We start from the raw sequence: 20,801 nt of genomic DNA on the forward strand, positions 1-20,801 counted from the left end.
ATTTCAAAGGAGTGGCTATGGGTGTTCGCAAGACCTCTGCACTTGATGCCGTGCACCCCTCAAGACTCTGCTCATTGCCCTCCATCATGACATTCCTTGACTGCCTGAAGTGTGACTCCAGTGGGTCCTGGTATAGTAGGTACTACTCCCAGCAAAGCTGTGGGGGAATCTAGCTAACTCCACCTAGATTTCAAAGAATTCCCTGGAAAGCCAAGAAATCCAAGTAGAAAATCAGTTTGAGGGTGGTGGTGTCCCCTAAATTCCAGACCAGTATATCTATAGATGTGCAATTCCAGTCCAGGAGAGCCACAGGGACATGACCCAGGCACATTGCTGCTGCAGAGGTGGGGTTACTGCAGAAAACTGCCTTGTGGGTAGAGCCACCCAAGCCTAGCAGACAGGGCCATCATCCCACTGGGTCTGGAAGACAGAGCCACTGCTCCAGAGGGCCCAGAGGGCATAACTTCACGCCAAAGAAGTTATTCTTGACCCTTAAGGTTTTGGACTTGCTCAGGACCTGTTACCTCTTCCTTTTTTCCTAATTCTCCTTTTTGGAATGGACATGTCTATCCTATGCCTATCTCAACATTTTATTTTGGAAGCATATAACATGCTTGGTTTCACAAGTCCACAGCTGGAGAGCTATTTGCTTCAGAATAAAGGAAACGTTGAGTCTCTCCATATCTGATTTAGATGATCTTTAGATGATGCTCTGGGTTTTAGACTGTTGAGGTAATGCTGGAATATTTAAAGATTTTTGAGGCTATTGGGATGAAATGAATGTATTTTGCATATGAGAAGAGCATGAATTGAAGCTAGGGAAAGAATGCTATGGTCTGAATGTTTGTCTCCCCCCAAATTTGCATATTTAAATCCTAACCCCCAAGGTGATATAGTATTAGGAGGTGGAGACTTCGGGGAGGCAATTAAGTCATGGGGACAGAGTCCTTATGAATGAAACTAGTGCCCTTATAAAATAGGCCTATGAGAGCTCATTAGCCCCTTCCATGATACGGGGACACGGCAAGAAGTCAGCAGTCTGCAACCTAGAAGAAGGCCCTCTCCAGAAGCTGAACGTGCTAGCAACCAAATCTTAGGCTTCCCAGCCTCTATAACCAGAAGATACAAATTTATGTTATTTATAAACCACCCAATTGATGGTATTTTGTTATAGCAGCACCAACAGATCAAGATACCTATTGATAGTACCTCTTAAATACGTCTGTAAATACATCCCACTGGAACTCTTCCGAGTCTGCATATCACTGCTACTTATTTTATTGAAACAACAGGCTCTTAATTGGTCTTGACTCTCTAGTCCTGCCTCTCTTCAATCAGGACACTATTTCTAAAATAGAAATATGATTGCACTACACTATTTCAGTGGTTTACCATTATTCTGAGGATTAAATATATCTTAGTGTTTTGTTTCTCAATCAATAAAGGCCAAAATGAGCCAAGAAAGTGCCAGCCTTTTATTTGCAAATATGCATACACTCTCGGACGAGGTTCTCTGGTCCTCAGGTGTGGGGGGGGGTGCCAGGGAAGTCGCGCTGGCACTCTCGGGTGATGTTCTCCGGTCCACAAATGCGGGGGCCGAAGAAGTCATGCTGGCTCCTGCCAGTGGCAGACTTTTATGCATTGGTACTGGAAGGGGGAGGGCAGTGGGCAGGATAAGGGCGTGATAGGGGCGTCTCCGTAGGCGTGGCTGGGTAAATTTCGATCTCTTCGGATTGACATCACCTGGCACATGCTGGGTGGATCTGCATCTTCCCGGGGCGGGCTGCATTTTCCTGCACATGGGAATGTTGGTGAGGAAGAACCCGGAAGCAACATGGATTGTGCCTTCTTGTTCACCTTCCTCCATCTTGTCCTTTCTCCCTCACCCAAACAGTCCAACCTCTTATTGATTATAAGAATTTGGGGTGCCATTGTCTGTCTGGCTGCTTCCTGCTGTTAAGGGGCGTAGTTAGGGTCTGAGGTTGGCAGTTGGGTGTAGGGATGCAGGAGCATTTGGTTGAAGGTGACTTGGGTGATCTCTTGGACCTTGGCTCGGAGAAATTTTATTAAAATGGGAGCAAAATATAAGGCAAGGCAGAGGATTAGTATGGGAATTAGGAAATCACAAAGGGCACCTTGCTAAGCTAGGTCTTCTATGAGAGTAAAAAGTTGGGAAACCTACTGGTTGGGGGATGGGTCGGGAAGGAGGGTGTCTTTGGGGTTTATGAGGGAAAAGTCAGTTAAGTTAAGATGAAGAATGGTGAGGAAGCGGGAAAATTTGAGGAGGGTGTTGATCCTTGAGTAGAACCTGGTCACCTGGAGAAAGGGAAGGGGAATAGATGTTTTGAGTTAGGTTAAGATGTCTCATCCCAAGAGGGGGGTGGGACAAGAGGGCATGATGAGAAAAGAGTGGGCAAAATATGCATAGTCCCGGCAACAGTTTAACATTGGGGTCTGGTGAGGGTTAGACGGTTTACCGTCTACCCTAACTACTGAGATAGTAGATGGCTGGCTAGGACCTCCATAGGTTGACAAAACAGAATAGGTAGCCTCCGTATTGATGAGAAAAGAAATTGGCTTACCCGCTATCTGTAGAGTTACCCTAGGCTCGGCGAGGGTGACCGGGGTCTCCGAGTGTGGGCACCGTCAATCGTCGTCCAGGTGTAGGAGCTGGAAGGAGCCTTCCGGCTTTTGAGGAGAGGCACCACGTTGAGGAGCAATGCCTGCCCTGCTGGTGGGGCAATCAGACTTCCAGTGTCCTTCCTGTTGGCAGGTTGGGCACAGCGTGGTAGGCAGGCGAGGATTTGGACACTGTTTTGCCTAATGCCTAGTTGTGCCACACTTAAGGCATGGACGAGATGGAGTGGCCGGCTTGGCCTGGGGACACTGGTTTGCCTAGTGTCCTGGGTCTCCGCATTTATAGCAGGAGCCCTTGGGAGACTTGCCCTGTGTCTTCCCTGCAAGCAGAGTGGGCAACGCTGGTTGGAGGGCAGCCACTAGAGCTTGCGCCTGAAGCACAGCCCTTCTTTTCTCCTTGTCTGGCTCTGCGGCCTCAGCTGCTTCTTCTCTGGAGTTAAAAACTTTAAAGGCCAATTTTACCAAGTCCTGTATGGGGGTTTGAGGCCCGTCTTCAACCTTTTTTAGCTTTTTTCAAATATCTGAAGCTGACTGGGAGATAAAATAGGAGGCTAGGACAGCTGCTCCGGCTGGGGAGGTGGGGTCTAGCTGAGTAAATTGGGCTAGTGACTCTGTAAGGCGATTTAGGAAGGAAGCCGGGTTCTCATCTGAGTGCTGGATGATTTCCTTTAGTTTATAAAAATAGACCACTTTGATAGAGGCCACCTGCATACCGGCCAAGAGACATTGAACCATAATGTCTCTCCTATGGCGGCCGGGCTGCTGTGGTTGATAGTCCCAATCTGGTTCTATGGACGGGACAGCCATCTCTCCTAACGGGACAGTGGCATCAGTTAAATGCCATTGATCTGCATGTTGCCTGGCGGCTGCAAGAATACACTCTCTTTCCTCTGGGTTAAGGGAGGAGGACAAAATGACCTGTAAGTCATGCCAGGTTAGATCATATGCCTGACATAGGTATTGAAACTCCTTGGAATATAGGGTGGGGTTAGCAGAGAAGTCGCCGAGCCGTTTTTCAATCTTGGAAAGGTCTGCCAAGGAAAAAGGGACATGGACTCTAACTAGTCCTTTGGCTCCGGCGACCTCTCGGAGGGGGGCCAACAAACTAACAGGGGAGGTTGAAACAGACTGACTAGTCGGGTAGGTTGAGACTGGCTGACCGGTAGAGGGGGTTGAGGCAGGCTGACTGGTAGAGGGGGTTGGGGCAGGCTGACCGGTAGAGGGCTGACTAGTAGGGGCTGCTACCGCGGTCTTGGAGCGAGTGTGGGTAGAAATGGGAGAGGTAAGAGGAGTGGCTGAGGGAGGGGCGGTAGGAGGAGCAAGGGAGGGGGGTAGGTAGGTCAGGAGGGAGATGCCCCGCCATCGGCCTCATCTGAAATGGAGGTGGAGTCCTCCTCAGTTGCTGAGGTGGGGGCCGAGGGCCGGGTTTTTGCTAACAAGACCTGGGCCATTGAACACTGGGCGCACAGGTCTGGGCGAGAGCGCAAGTCCCAAAAGCCTTGGACATAGATAATCTCTGACCACTTTCCAAGCCTTTGGCAGAAATTAGAGAGATCTAATAGAATGTTACAGTCAAGTGTGCCGTCTGGTGGCCATTGAGACTGGTTGTCTAATTTATATTGCGGCCATGCCACAGTGGAGAGGAAAATTAGCCGCTTTCGTTTTAAATCTTGAGCTAAATGTAAGGCTTCCAAGTTTTGGAGGAGACACACTAAGGGGGTGTTCCTAGGGATTTTGGATTGTGAGGTTCCCATTGTTTAACCACCAGAAATGGAAACCGACCTCACGCAGTGGCAAAGCGTCCTTTGCCGCTGCTGGAGACCGGGGGCTCCTGGAGCCACTAACGGAGAATTGAGGAACTTCAAGACGGACGTCTCCGGGTTGAAGGCCTCACTGCGCCACAGGGTGGCTACATCCTTGGGCGTATGTACGACTCTAGGCCAAGGACACAGAAACGGACGGAGATGGTTAACAAAGGGGAGTACTCACCGAAGGAGAAATTCTCAGAGCGGCACCAGTGGAAAGCTGGAACACTTGTTCGGTGTTCGTGGCTGGTTGGGTTGGGAGCCGGTTGGCTGTGGAGGAGGTTCATTAGACCCCTAGGGGATGTTGAGGAAGGGTCTCCTCCTGGGTCTGGTTCCGGCACCAACTGTTTTAATTTAATTTAATGTAACTTAATTTAGAGAGAGCTAAGTAATTAAACATGAGGCCAAAGTACGTAAGAAAGTGGCAGTCTTTTATCGCAAATATGCACACACTCTCGGGCGAAGTTCTCTGGTCCTCAGGTGTGGGGGGCCAGGGAAGTCACGCCGGCGCTCTCCAATGATGTTCTCTGGTCCACAAATGCGGGGGCAGAAGAAGTCACGCTGGCTGCTGCCAGTGGCAGACTTTTATGCATTGGTACTGGAAGGGGGAGGGCAGTGGGCAGGATAAGGGCATGATAGGGGCGTCTCCGTAGGCGTGGCCGGGTAAATTTCCATCTCTTCGGATTGACATCACCTGGCGCATGCTCGGTTGATCTGCATCTTCCCAGGGCGGGCTGCATTTTCCCGCGCGCAGGAATGTTGGTGAAGAAGAACCCGGAAGCAACATGGATTGTGCCTTCTTGTTCACCTTCCTCCATCTTGTCCTTTCTCCCTCACCCAAACACTTAACATGATAAATAAACTTCTTTATATTTTCTGATTTTCTTTCTGGTTTCCTTTCTAACCTCAACCTTTTTCTTTCCGTTCATAATCTATTACCTGCCCCAGTGATACTAAATATTGTCCAACATTGTCCTGGAAAACATCCTATGCCTATCTCCTTCCTTGAGCTGTGTAACACCTACTTCTCAAGGAAGATTTCATTTAGATTTTACCTCCCCTAGGAAGATTTCTCAGAGCTCCGTAGTCTGGTTAATTGCCTATTTTATGCATTATATACATACCCACTTCATAGTGTTTATTTCTTTCTCTGTCTACTCATAAACTGTAAGTCCTAAGTTATAACCCTTTAGGGGCTGTATCTCCAGTGCCTAGAGATATGCCTAGTCATCTGGATATCTACCATTTGCCCTCCAGCTCACCTCAACATCCTTAAAAGCTTTCTGTATGGCCTGAAGACCGATCCACGTGTACCACATCAGTGGACTCCCTTGGCCTGACTTTCAGTTGGTTGCTGCTAATGAGAGGCCCTGGTATGAGATGAGAGAGAGAGGGAGGATGTGGTGTAGGGGCTTGATTCCCTGCCCTGGGCATCGTGGGTCCACTGCATCCCTCCTCCAAGGGACTCAGCTCATTCCAGTTCTCTTTCCAGGATCTGGCAACCATTCCCTCCCATTTCCCCTTCAGGTCTGGAGGTGGTAATCAATACATATTTATTTAATTAACTTTAATTGAATCACTTTGTGTGAAACACTTTTTTCCCCTGGTGGATATATTTTCTACAGTAAAGAAAGCAAATGAGTTCTCTCATGACTGACTAGCCATTAATTGACCACTATACCAAGTAATATTTTCCATACTGCTTTTGGTATTCAGATGATATGCAAAATAACATTTTATATTTTAATAATCATTTATTTAATATAGTAGGAAAACTTAACTAGCATAACAAAACCATGATTTAACGGATATAATGAAGTAACACACATTTTTCTTATAGACCAAAATTAAGTGAAACATTGTCAATTTAAAGAAAAAATCTGAAGAAATAATATTTATTTACTACACGTAAAAATGAATATGATGAAATTATAGGCATATTATGTGATTCTGTGCAACTTGGAAAACACGAGCATGAAGGATTTTGAGGCTGTGTCTTACTAATGCAGAAAAGGTTGTGACTGATTTATGATCTCAGCCATTGGAAGAGCACAAAGCACACATGCCGGGTGAGTGTCATGTCTAGAGTCATGCCCTTGTTTATACCTTGGCAATTCAAGGGAATTTCCAGGTCTCATTCTTTGCATCAGCTGTTCTATTGGAGCTGGTTAGGTTAAAATAATGCTGCCAGGTAAAAGGGTAGAAGAAAGTACATTTCTGCTTTTGCAGAAACCTATCTGTTCTTATTACTCTAGAAGTTGTGCTGAAGCTCACTCATTCAGTTGCCTCAACTGGCACAAAGAGTCTTCTAAATTATTTGATCCTAGCAAAATAACAAAGATTGTGAAAGAGTTACCAATGTTATCATTGTAATTATATGAACAGAAAAAGTACTACTTCCATCTTTGGAGTTGACAACAACTAATAACATTGTAAAATTGTCATTATGCAGTTCATAATTTTGAGTTTGATGAAAAATCTGTAGATTGTTAGAATTATTATTATAGTGGTATGGAATATGAGAGATTTGGGCACCTAAATATTTTATAGAAACTGAATAACTAAAACCTAATTCCATGAGTATTCTCCTGGCTGGTGACTGGGTTTATGACTGTAGGCACACCATACTGGGAGTGAAACATTTAGTGGGTCCAATTCTGCAAAGAGAAGTATTTTATTTACTTATATATGTATAATTTATACCCACCTGCCTCCAACACATGTGCTATACCAAAGAAAAGGTAATAATGAACACTTGACTGGTTTTGGAAGCAGAGTAACAAGTTGGATCAATTAATTGTACTCAGTATTTCCATCCCATTTAGTTTGGCTTTGATAACCCCCAAACTACCACAGTTTAATGGTCCTAGAGAACCCCCAGACAAATAAAATGGTAGAATAAAATGCTTAAAGTTAAAAAACAGCAACAACAACAAACACTTTGAGACCTGATTGGTCCAGTTAACATGTCTGCACTGACTCAATCCACTAAAGAATTCTAAATATTCTATTTGTACATAGTAAAAATCATTTATAGACAAATACCTCAGGTGTTCAAATGATTAAAGTAGGGGGTTTCACAGGGGGTGCTGGGAGCAGGTAGGGGTAGATATCAACCCAAAACCTCAGAATTAGCTCCCAGTTAAGTAGTTGTCCAATTTCTTGTTGTGGTCTAACCTATTTCGAAGAATGAAATCGGCCACAGATGTTCTCATTTTAAAAGACATGAGCTTAGTTTCTTAATGCTTATTATTCTATGTAGAAATCCATTTCTCTCTTTGCTGTCTCTTTAGGAAATCTTTGTTTAATAATGCTCAGTAAATTAGGCCTCCATAGGCTTGGCTTTATCCCACCCTGCCAGTTTTCTTTCCCTTTCTGTACCTCTGTAAAATATCTGCTTAGAGTCTCTGATTTGAAATGTTAATTAAGGTGGGCCTGGCCTCAGGTTACAGTGTGCATCCCTTTTTACATGCAAAGGGGAATATGCTAACTAGGTTACTTAGAGTCTGGGGGCCAAGAGGGAGGCTTCCAGAAGACAACAAAAGTCCATGAAGAACAGGGCACTTCTGAGCAACCCTCAAGGAAGCAATCGGTAAGACTGTTGGCTGAAATGAGTTATCTAGTATACAGAGATGTCTAGTATTAATTTTGGCCACATTTTTTCTTTTTGTAATCTCTTAATGTTAAGTTTGTATCCAGTTGACATAGATATAATATGATTTAATTAGATATTCAAAAAAGCCAGATGTGACTAATCCTGCCTACTGATTTCAAACAGGTAAATAATGTTCAATCTATTTGATTTCAAGATGATGATCTCAACATTTTAAGGTTTCTGAGTGAGATATTCATTTCAAATCATCTGGGCCACCCTGAAAAACCTAGAGATAATTCCTATGTTACCCTGAAGAAAGGGTGTCTGTATTTCTGTGTGCATTGTGATGGTGAGTGTGTGGGTATGAATGTGTATGTATGAAAAGTATATATGGGATTGTGAATGCATTGCATACACGGCTCTCCTAGCAAGCAAGATTCAGAAAGAGAAATCTACATTTGAAAGCAAGGACACTGTAGATGTTAACTTTAAATCACGTAAGATGTAGCACAAAGAAATAAATTAATATTGTTGTGTAAAAAGTACCCTAAATTAGTCTCCAGAGATGAATTGCAAAATAAATGCAAAAGTTACACCTTTAATTACTGTGGTGGAATCTTTGAGATTTTGAAACATTTATTTGTATAAATCACTTTCATAGTTATTATGGAAAGTATTTTCTAACTCTTTTGATTATAATGTTGTCGATGAGAAATACTAGTTTCATTATTCTCACACTTGAGATGTTTAAAGTTTTCCCTTTTATTGGCATGAACACATTTCATCTGTGAAGCTGTAGAGGACAGTCATTCAAGCTCACGCATAAAAAGTATTTAGCAAGAAACATTTTTCTCTCAGAGGTCAATCTTAACTCCCTTTTTCTTTAATTCCCAATAAGACAAGTCTTTCTTCCTTGCTTTTTAGCAGGAGTTCATTGTGTTGAACTATATGCCCTCCAATAGCCATAGATGCTGTAGAATCATTCCATTTTTGAATATAGTGGTCAATCATGTATGTTCAGCTTTTTCATAATTCTTAAAAGTTAACTTGCCATCCCCTTCATTCAAAGCCAGTAGAAATAAAACATTTGAATGAACTAAACAATTAGTATTTTGAGCAAATCTGTGAACAAAGGAGATCATGTAAAATAACCAGTGACAGAGGAGAGTTTGTGCTTTTTACTCCCACTCCCCTTATTAAGAATAACCTGGCTAAATAAATAAGTTGTGTGTGTGTGTGTGTGTGTGTGTGTGTGTGTGTGTGTGTGTAAATTGGGAGGGGGGTCTGTGGGGGATCCCAAAGAAAAATGAAGGAGAGTTGGGATGTTCATCACACTGGCAGTTGACATAGCACACTGATCTGCTCAAACTGCTGTTCAAAAAAATCCATTTAGTTTAAATATAAAATTTCAGATACAACCAGAGAAAAGAGTACCTCTTTGGAATGTTTAAATGTTTCTTTTTAAAGAAAGACAGATTAGAGCAATTTGACAAAGTGTAAGTGATATTTTTTGACACCTGAAGAAATGAAAACTAATTTCTGACTGAGGTTTAGAATCCTTTTCTTTGAAAGTCCTATAAAAATAGTGTTTTTCTTACTGTTTTATTGAATGAGTAGCATGTTTTATGTGGCTAAGCATGATTCTTTGCTTTACTTCCTGGCCACTGCTGAAGATGCAATATAATACTTTGCACCAAGTTAGAGGAAATAAAATTCAGCAGAGTCTATTTAGTTTGTGACTATCTGGAGCTTTCTCTTACTATTCTTTAAACCAAAATCTAAAACAGATAAAAATCTGCAAATTATCCTCCATTTTATTCACTTAAAAATACATCATCACTACTTTGCACAATACCATTAGTCGAAGTCAATAATTCTTCATTTGATATATAGTAAAATGAAGTTAATCATGACAATTGTCCTAGACTGTGTACATCAATACTATTACCACTTTCTTTTTGGAAGTTACAGAAAAATCTCACTCCAAAGTAGGCCACATTAACAGAATGTATGAGCTCACTTTCCCCTCCCTGGCTTACACTGACTCGCCAGGTTATTACTTTCCCAGCCGCTGATAATGATATAGCCAGACTATTCCACTTCACAAAAAAATATTTAAATAAAGTTTCTTCAAGCACAAATGAGATGCAGCATATTTACATTTTTATTTGATGAAGCCTGTTTCTGCTATCTTTGTTCTTAATTTGGTCTCAAAAGAATTAGCACTAAGAGGAAAAATAGTCTGTAAATATGTATGAAATCAAATATAGAGGGTAAGCTAAAAGGTATTGACTGCCAACAGAGCTTAGCTGCAGGAGGCAAAATTTTCTCCATAGTTTTCTTCTTGGCTGGAAACACATTGCCTTCTATCTAGATTATTTAATCCTCAAAATGCACATCAAAGCTTCTCATCAGGTGGCACATGTCTTTATAGGCAGTTGAATGTCAAAGATCTAGCTTAAAGATTTTTGAAAAATGTAAAAACATAATAGACCCCAGATAATAACACAGCAGTGGAGCTCCTGTCCTATTCCTTCCAGCAAAGTACCAGCATCACAGGCTGTGGCTAATCTCTGTGGCAAAGGGAAGAGCACATTCTGCTGCCGCAGAATGTGTGACATCTGTCCAACCGCTAGAAATGAAATGCTTAAACTGGGTTCCAGACCAGTTTCAGCTTGCTAACAATCCCAATCTCACTCTACACCTGTGGCTGAGGAGTGCTCTGAGCCATAAATTCTATCCTGCTCTCATGCCCAATTAGGCAGTGGAACAACTTATGCAAAAATATGTAAGAGGCATTTTCTGTCCTTCTATGCGAAGCAAGATGCAGGCTTCAGCATTAGCTCTCCCCTTTTAGGACTCATTTTTCAATCTTTGGCAAGGACAAATTACTTGTAATGATTACATCAACTCCCTTAAATGATTATATCATTGTGAGTTTAGTTTAAAAGCCCTTTAACACATTTATTTTTGCACTTCAAAAGTGGCTTTTGTGTTAGAGAGACAGCCCAGCATATGGAAAGAGACAAAAGCCTCTATATTAGTTGGAATATGCCATACACGAGGGACATGGGGGTGTGGAAGGTCACACGCTAGGTGTATTAGAAACTGCCTGAAATAGTTTCACATGGGGCTCAGCGTTTTATTCATTTATATGAAGATGTTTAGGCGAATAAGCTAAGCCTTTGTCTTATTGAAAGATGTTACAAGAGGTTAATTCACAGTCAGCATTCTCATCCATAGCATATCATCAGCAGCATCATCATCATCATCCAGTATCTCTCCACCTCTTACAGGAAAGTGTCTGGATGTTCATCATATTTGAAAAAAAAAAATTCTCTGGTTTGTAGTTTGCCCACAGAATAGTCTCTTACAGATTTTTCAAATAGAGAAAAGAAAATAGAATCACTGAAGAATGCCAGCTACCAAGCACCTCCCCGCTTAATTATGCTACCCCAATCCCCTTACCATAATCTGCCCAGCAACAAGGCACTTCCAGCTCCCTCTGGGGAGAAATCATTATAATGTATTAATTCAAGATTCCTAGTGATCTGGGACACCATAACACCACACAACGGTTGTATTAAATGCATTATTTAAGTCTGTCAAGTATTTGGGGATGCATTTTGGCATAAAGACACTACATAAAATAAAGTTTTATTTTATTAACAATCATATGGGAGAAATAGGCCATGATGTTCCAGGTGCAATTTTAAGCACGGCTACACATCTTGGCCAACCACCCCTTTTTTCTCCCCCTTTTTTTCTCACTTGGCTGTCTAATTGCATTCTAACCCTGACCAGGAAAGGAAAACAAGTTGAAGGTTTGGGGGGCCCTTGGTATTTTGGATGCTGTGGTGATTTATAGCAAAAGTGTTTGCACAATGTTGAGTTCATTCTCTCTCCAAACACTGTTATACAAAAGATGGAGGGAAGAAGAATGGTTAGGAAGCCCTGTGTCTGACAGACACAAAATTCTCACACTGGTGGCTATTTGCATCTCCTCCCAGCTTGAAATTGTTGTCCGTTGTGCCAACACAGCTTCCTTACTTGTAAAAAACCCTTCTCTCTGTTGGAGGGCTCAGAAAGATATTCTTCCTACAAAATCCCCTTACAGAACCTCCAACCCCCTTCGGGCATATTCGCCGGTTTCTGGTAGCGATGAACTGTCATCGGTCCCTCCTTGGTCTGTGAGATTGGGACCCGTAGAAATGGCTGTGACTGTTACTTTTCTCTTTGGGGATTTGCCCTTTTTTCATTTGGGTGGAGATTGAGACTGAGCTTTGTTACAGGGAATTATCCTGTGGCAGTGGGTTGGGGAGATAAGTCTTCGTTGAGACATAAAACACATACAGACAAAAGTGTGAAAAATTGAAATGACAAGGTTGCGGGGGTGTTGTTTCTTAAGTTTGGTCAAATGTTCAGACATAGGAAGTAAGGTACTCTTCGGCTCCTTGCTAGGTACTAAAGCAAATTTCAGAGTGGAGGTACTATATGATTGTATTGTGGATATGTATACCAGACATTATAGCATCCTAGTCTTTACATAACCTTAATGTATATAAATATTGATTTTACTTTGGTGTAATACAGAAATGAGATGGATGTCACTTTATAAGAAGCTGGGCAGAGGAATCAAATGAAAGCCAACTTTCTTGCTATCTATTGTTATAATAATTACATGATCTCTTCTATATGGTTAACACATGTCAGCATCCATAGGGTCACTATATGAAGAACAGAGATGATATTTGTGGTCTTGTCATTAATTTAGTGTCTAATCTGACATTCTTTGTCTGTCTCTGGCACAGATGATATTCTCATTTAATTCAAATAAGACGTCTACATCATTAGGCCTCAGGTTTAAAATTTCTGAAGTCCATATAAAATGAATTTAGTTGCTGTGCAAAAGGTGTTAAATACTAAAAAGTAACAACAAAAACAAACTATGAGAAAAGCATTCAACATCTCCACCTTAGAAAGAGAGAAGTACTTATTATCTGCTTAACTACTGGTATATCTTAGAGGTTTTTAGAAAGACGACCTGGGAAGTAATGTAATTTACCTTCTAGACATGATTCAGAAAGTTGTGGTTTTATTATCCCATCACTATCTGTGAATTACCTTGTTTTTCTTCATAAACATGATTTAAATTCTGTTTATTGTGATTTTAAAATTCTTATAATTCTAAGTGCCACTATTAATAAGAAGTGCCATGGATGTGCCATTTTTTATTTGGTTTATTTTATGAAACAGAGTTTTAAAAAAAACAAGGTTAATGTGTGCCAACTATTCTCTTAAAAATCTGAAATTTTTTTAATACAAAAATTCGAATAAAAACGTGGAGATATGTTTAAATAAAAATTAAGTTAAAAACAATAAACTTATACAATACACTGAAACTTTGTTTTTCAGTAATACAGATAATGAAATTATATCTAAATATTGACAAAATTAAGTACACACATAAATTTTCTGGTACAAATGTAAGACAAGCAAATAAAAATAGCTATTGGAATAAAGATCCTTGTAAACATTTGCTGAGTAATTTTAATGTTTTCTATTATGTAACATTTCTACCCCTAAAACTATTTCAACTTGAATAATTTTTAAGTGATGGAAATTACATTTAAAACTATTTTTTTTCTTTTCCTGAAGTTGATAGTCAGAAATCTGAGAAGATCTTGGTTCTAATCCTGGCTTCGTTCCTAATTTGCTGAGTACTAAGGCAAAGCCTTCACCTCTCTGGATATAAGTTTTCTTTAGCATTCAAAGATTAAAATTAGCATCTCTAAATTCTTTTTAAATTTTCACATTCTGTGACTCTATTTGCTCCTTTTTTTTTTTTTTTCAAGTTCCAGGCAATCTTTTACAAAGGTTGTCATCACCTTAGATCCCAGTGTAAGGTATTCAATATATTAGCAGTACTTTTAGCCTCTTATTTGTTCACCAAATAAAATGACATTACAGTGTTGCCAAATTTATCTCAAATTGGTCCAAAATGTAGAGCTCTATACCAGTTACATTCAGTGTCAAAAGATGAGACATTTATCTCTTTTGTTGTGTGTTTTAAAAGTTTCCATTAATTTAACTTTATGATAGCGTGATAGTCATTTCACAGTATGCTAAATCATTAACAAAGTAACTTTTTATGACAGTTAATTTCAATATTCTAATTAAAAGTTATGGCAAATCCTCATTCAAGACTCTTAAACTTCTCTAGTAAGACTTTTTGTTATATTAGTTAAAAATATTATTTATTACCTAGCTATATATTATATATCTTTTTATTTATCTATAGCTAGTAGAACATTTTAAAATGTGAAGTAAGTAAGTCAAAAAAACCCAGATCTTTAAACATCATTTGCTTTTGATTGAACAATACTTATCATGGAAAAATTACTCTGTTAGAAACTAGTAATACAAATATTAATAATTCATATTGTTTACTATATCCTAGGACTTTTACATGCATTATTTTATTTAATTCACAAAGAAACCTCATAAGATACTACTAATATTCCATTACACGGATGAACTAACTGAAATGCAAAGAGGTAGAATTACCTACCCAAGGTAACACACTAGAAAGTGTACCAGGGTACCATCAGTAACCTGTGCTCTGAACCACTTGCTCTGTCACAACCTCACACAGTTTGTAAAGGGTCTGCCTTTACTAAGGTAGAGACACATTCCAAACTACCTAAAATAAAATGAGTAAAGTTCGTTAATCAGGGCCTGGATACATTTTAGAACGTTATAGGAAGGAGACATGTGTGTGTGTGTGTGTGTGTGTGTGTGTGTGTGTGTCTATGTTTTAGCAGGAGATGTGGGAGGTATTATTTTAACTCAAAATAAAATACCCACTTCCCTGAGAAAATCACAGTGTTATATTCCCAGAATATAATTTGCTCCATTTTCAAATGTGCAGACAGGACAAGGTGATATGGATGGCACAGGCTTGTGTGGACTCAGCTCAGTTTGCCGGCTGCCCAATTATGCCAGCAACAGCAGTTCTAGCTAGTTCTCTCTTAGGAGTTGGCAGCATTTACTAGCTCCTGGCTAGGAGGTTAACCTTAAGTTTTGCCCAAAATTTATGTCTTAAAGAATTACCTGAGGATGTCCTACAGAGAGGTAAATGGAGAAGATTGAAATCTTCCTCCTTTCCCTATTTCTCTCAGTTGCATTTTTACGCACCTAGTAGAGGACCACAAGGTTTTGTTCCATCAACCAAAGGCTACATTTAAAGAGTGTGTGTGTGTTTCATGTTTTTGGTTGGCACAATTCCCATGGAACTTCCTTAGTCTTTTTGAACAATTGCCCAATATCATATCTGAAACCATAATTGTTTATGGGAGCCTTCTTTTCTGTTATTCTGAGGACTCTCATGGTTCTGCTATTTTGTTCTTTTTTTGTGTGGTATTTAAATTAAGTCAGGAAAATACAAATTGACTTGTATATAGTTTTATTTGGTTACATTCTACTTTGAGTACTGTAGACAAATGGATTTTCAGGCTATTAAGTTTCCCCTTCTTAGCCACTGAAAGTTAATTTTCAATTTTTACCTCGTTCAGATATGTTTTCAAGTCATACAAACGCTCAGCCACTAGTCATCACTCTCATTGCAGAGGACAAGCTCTTGTCTTGTGTTATGTCAGGATGGAATTGGGTGGGACTGTGAGGAGGGAATGAGACTGTGGAGAGAAAACACCCTCACTTCAGTCTTTTCACCTGACACTTACATTCAGCTGTAGCTGAGAAACCTGCACTTTTCTTGAATGTGGGGCAGTGGAATACAATCCTATGGTGCTCAGATTTAATTATGAGGTGGACAGCATAACTTTCTTTTTTTCTCACACCTCGAGTATGTTAAAAACAATATAAACATTAGGATTTATGCAACACACTCATATTTAAAATATGGCCAAATGTGTTTTATGGTAGTATATGTTTCTTGCCTCAAATAATCTCTTCCTTCAAATACAGAATTATCTGATGTAACTTCTTTACATCTAAAAATGAAAACACATTGTCTCTCATACATTATTTTATATCATACTCTCTGATATATTTATTTTAAATAAAAATAAATTGATTTACATATGCAAGTTCTTTCTGGCTCTCTGTCTCCATATTCAACTTTACTAGAAATACAAATATACCAACACTGAGGCTATCAGAGGTAGATTTGTGGGAAAGACAAACTTGTCATTGTGAAGAGAAGAGCTGACAAGAGACAATCTAGCTTAAACCACTTGCATCAAATGAAATAGTTAAAAAAAAGTTGCTAACTAATCAGCTTAGATTCTTAAAAAAAAATAAAACAGAGGAAATTGTAACTAGAAAGAGTATAGAATCTCTGTGAAACTTCAAAAGGTACAGCTGGCTGGAGAATGTACAGTCCCCTGAGACTGCAGGATAAAAACCTGTAAGTGCACTATCTAAAGTCTTTTCTCCTGACCTCATGCCAAGGTTAAGATAGAAGATTTTTTATTATGACTTTGAAACAGAGTTAAGGTGAAACAACTTGAGGAAAACAGATGAGAAGCTGGGACCCTTTCCATTACTCAAGGGAAGAACTCAAGTAGAGGCCAACTGCTGGTTCTCCCATCTGCATCCTGAGTTATGCTGTGATTACTGTACTTGCACCTTTAACTCCTGCAGTTATATATGCAAATCAGTGAATTCAGACCACGATGCAAAGGGTAAAATGCCAGGGCAATCGTTTTGAAAAATTTCACATTTAGTTTACAGTCATCTCTTCTTCAGAGCAGCCCTGTCCTCTGTCCTTGTCCAAAGTAAGTGCCAGCAAAAAAGTAGCAGATTTGTAGAAAACAAGAAAATACTACCGCTAAATTCCAACACAGGTTCAAGAATATTCAGTAATGTTCTTGGCTTGAGGCTCTGTGCACTGCGTACCATGGGTTTGAGTCTGTGCACTGTGTGCCACATGCACGGATACACTTCATTTCATTCAGGACGCTGTGTTCAACTATAAAATGCTTGCAGAAGAATGACACATTTTTAGTCACATTCTGAACTGTATTTGCCACCTTTTCCTTCTCAGCTGTTGTAGTTCTGTTCTGAAGCAGTGAAAATACAACAATTTTTAAAAAGAATCAATTAGAAGGAAGCCTTAATGATGCAAATTTTGAGAGGATTGATGTATTCTTTTAGATCTTAAATGTCTCCCTTTTCAAAAAGCAAAACCACCATTGTCCCAGACATCAGCTTTTTACAATGTACCTGTCTGCCTGTGTAAACTGTTATGGTCTTCAGTCTCATATGGACTTGAATATGCCAGAAGGCCACCAATCACGTGCTCCAGAAGGAGCCTGTCTGCCTACGTTTGCTTTTTTTTTTTTTTTTTTTTTTTTTTTGTATGTGTGTTAGGGGTGGGGGGAGCTATATTATACATTCTTAGAGTTAATGATTAAATCAATCTTTATATTAATAACATGTGGCCCATATTATTAGTCCCAAAACAAATGACATGTATTTTAAAACATACGTTTAAAAATACACACTGAACTATTATGATGTGGAGCCATTGTAGAAAGCAAGCAGATGTCTAGCATGGAGATAAGAAAGGTCAACCCCTATTAAAAGGGAGAAAGCAAGGTAAGCCTTCATTCTGTTCTGTTTGTAATGAGGTGGCTGCGTCTTCCACTTGATTAAGCAAGGAGGCAAGCCAATGAGAAAATGCACTAAATAGACCCATGGTATCGGTGAGTAGGTACGTGTTGACTGTCTGGCTGGGACTCAGCAGAGCTGATACCTTACAGACACTCAGGAGTTCTCCTTAAGCCTGTCAATGATACATTTTGTTTTCAGCCCACACACTGGCTGAGGATTTGATTTTTGTTATGTGACTCACACCAAAGAGGAAGCAACCTTAACATTTCCTAAGGGTGGGGACCAAGAGTAACAAGAAATAAAGGACCACTAGGAAAGCTAGATGACAAAGCAGGCGGAGCAAGGAAAGGCCGACCTAAAAAAAAAAAAAAAAAAAAAAGGATAAGAAAATAAAAAGCAAAAAGAAAAATCTGGGTTTAAACTCAACTCCTTTCAGATGAGTTTGGTGATTGTAGCACTTGAGTGAGCACCAAGCCCCATGAGAGAAACATACTGCCTGGCTTTAATTGTTAACCCTACATTACAAGATTCTTTATCATAAAACTAAAAGCTGTTTGACTCAAAGAGCAATCTTTGCACATGAGATTGCACAGGTTGTGATGAGCCTGGAGACTTAATTACTTTCTTGCATCAATTGAAGGGGATCCTCCAGGTCAGACTTATGGCATATTGATGGGAAGTAAAAGAAATCTTACACAAAATTAGCCTCCAGTGTGCTTGTTTCCCAGATACCCAGGAATGGCTGATCTCTGTTCCTTGCTTTCATAATTTCTTACTATTCAAGAGCAATATATTTACCATGGGTACTGATACGGAGTGAAATCGGAGGGAAGAAGGAAATGAGCAGTGCAAAAGACTGGCTTACAATTACTTTGCTGAAATAATTTTCTATCAAAAAACATCTGATCTAAATCAGTGCCATACTTTCTAAAGTTAGAATGTTACTTAATTTTGTTTTACTGTGGAGTGCTGTATTTGCAATTGCTTGTCTGCAGTTTCATATAGGCATCTTGCCTCTTCTGTTCTGTTTGTGTGTTCCTTGGGGTGAGTGTGTGCAATTGCTTAGTCATAAAAGTGATTTGTTTAACAAAGGCTCATTTTACACTGTTTGTGTGGTTTTATTTCACTAAATACAGAATAAATTTGAAGCCCAAGAAGTGTTTTTATGCAAAAATAATTACAAGGTTTTAACTGCAAAACCTTAAGACAAAGGACAGTGCTGGGAAATAATTCTGGTGGGAGAATGAATGGATTTTTGATTTCACTAAGGGTAAACAGCCCAGAGTCAGTGTCTTTTGACACTGCTCTGTCTCCATCCCTCTTCCTCTCTCTGTGGCCGTATTCAGTCCGATCAGCTTTTGCAGCAGTTCTATATCTTCTGTAGGCAAAGGCAGCATGTCAAGGCCTTGTCATTTCTGGTCAGTAGAGTAGTTTGTCAGGAGAGTTTTCCACTATAAAAACATCAGTAACTCATCAGAATATTTGTTGTTTCTTTTTGACAAAAGAGGCAAGTGTCTGTCAAGAAAAATCTGGGGTTTTCCTTGCCTTCCCCGAGGAACTTGGAGTCTGACTTGAATAGCCCTAGACTCCAGAAACCTTGTGTGCAAAATAGATGTATTGATTCCTGTAGAATCTTGTTATTTGTGACATGCAACAGTATAAGTCAACATGACTTCGCCTATTTGTTACCATGTGTGAAACAGAATGTGCGGCTTTCATTAGTGAGGAGCACATTATGTGCAGAGGCTTTAAAGGAGGTCTCATTGGAAACCCACAGAAGTGCAATCCACACATTATAATTCAGGAAGGGACATTGTACGTATGCTTGATGGGTAGCTCTCTAAATGGTTAAATATCAATGTATTGGTTGAATCTTTAAAAAAAATTTTCCAGAGCTAAAAAAAATGCACACTCATGCTTATAAACAAACAAATCAGTTGCTTAAGGGTTATAAGAAATTTAAATGCAAATAGCACTTTGTAGTGATACCCCAGAGACTGACATTGTAGTCAATTTCTTGAGAATGCATCACTGTAAACTTAGTTTTTGCTACTGGTTTCCTTAGTAACTGAAAGAACATATTGTTCAGGACATAAAATAATACTCTGTTTCAGTCACTGAGATTCTTGAACTAAAATGTAATTGATTTTGCATGAGGTACAGGATTATCATGTCCTCCCATTTTGGTGAGGCATTACAGCACAAAATGATTGTAGTTGGAAATATTTTTCAAACCAGCCATTTTGTTTCTAATCATCTCATTGTGAGAATACTAAAATTGCTAACGGTGTGGAATGTAGTATCTTTAAGAGGAACAGATTATTAGATAGAATTATATAATTGATATATAATTCCTAAGCATGCCAGGATAATGTTTATTTCTATTCTCTCCCATGCAGAAAGCAGCATAGGTGGAAGTGTATCTATTACTGTTAAATAATAGTGATGCTTATTTTCTAAGACCCATATGTAATTCAATGCATGCCCGTGTTGATATTATAAAGTACGCATATAGAGAAAAGCCTGATATCAAGTATAATTTTGCAGTTTGAAATCAGGACAAAGAGTCAGAACATTCTATTTTAATTTAGTTTCTGCAGCTGGTCTATTATACTGCCTTAGGCAAATTATTAGATCTCTAGTGTCTCAATATCCTTATCTATAAAATGGGAATAATAACACTGTCATCACAGGGGTGTTATGTGGATAATTACTTGATGTGTGCAAAGAGCCTTGAAGATATAATATGCTAAATCTTATGATTGTTTTAAACCACATATATAGCAGCATGTTTTAGGCATAAAATTAGAGTGTGGTTTAATGAGCTTAGTAAATTGGAGGCCTCTGGTTTAGAAGAGGAGTGTCTTGAGACTTAGCAAAGCTTTGTCTATTTTACTGTTTCTGCAAATAGCATTTCCTGAAATGATATGGCAAGAACAGAACTGTTGAGTGATTGATTTCTGATGATACCCTTACTAGAAATACTGTGTTCCCAAGGAGGTGACAATATTATGCTCTGGGCACCCCTGCTCTAGTGAATTTTGAAGGTAGATTTTATTTCCCCCAATCCATTGGGAAATCAACCTCCTTCCTAACTGCTCTGTAGGAGATTTGGGTTCCAAGTGGGG

The 20,801-nt window shown here is 39.6% G+C and overlaps 1 protein-coding gene and 1 long non-coding RNA gene across 9 annotated transcripts in view; one reads left to right on the top strand and one right to left on the bottom strand.

Moving 5' to 3' along the window:
* Window positions 1-1,473: 1,473 nt before the first annotated feature.
* On the bottom strand, window positions 1,474-5,002 carry LOC135964820 (uncharacterized). 2 transcript variants are annotated; one of them, XR_012429142.1, is made up of 3 exons: window positions 4,627-5,002; window positions 2,583-2,728; window positions 1,474-2,316 (listed from the first exon to the last, which is right to left on the bottom strand). It is a non-coding gene; the product is annotated as an uncharacterized lncRNA (long non-coding RNA). The 2 variants fall into 2 exon arrangements; XR_010577491.2 differs by having other exon boundaries at window positions 2,583-2,763.
* A 2,965-nt stretch (window positions 5,003-7,967) lies between these two features.
* Window positions 7,968-20,801, top strand: part of LOC123568046 (pancreatic progenitor cell differentiation and proliferation factor-like) — a 223,453-nt gene continuing 210,619 nt past the window's right edge. For 2 of the 7 annotated variants that reach the window (XR_012429151.1, XR_012429150.1), the window contains exon 1: window positions 7,968-8,034. The gene's annotated coding sequence lies outside the window, so the exon portion shown is untranslated. The remainder of the gene's footprint in view (window positions 8,035-20,801) is intronic. The other 5 variants (XR_012429159.1, XR_012429160.1, XR_012429149.1 and 2 more) reach the window with 4 other exon arrangements.

This window comes from Macaca fascicularis, chromosome 1, assembly GCF_037993035.2.
Source record: "Macaca fascicularis isolate 582-1 chromosome 1, T2T-MFA8v1.1".
Taxonomy (NCBI): domain Eukaryota; kingdom Metazoa; phylum Chordata; class Mammalia; order Primates; family Cercopithecidae; genus Macaca; species Macaca fascicularis.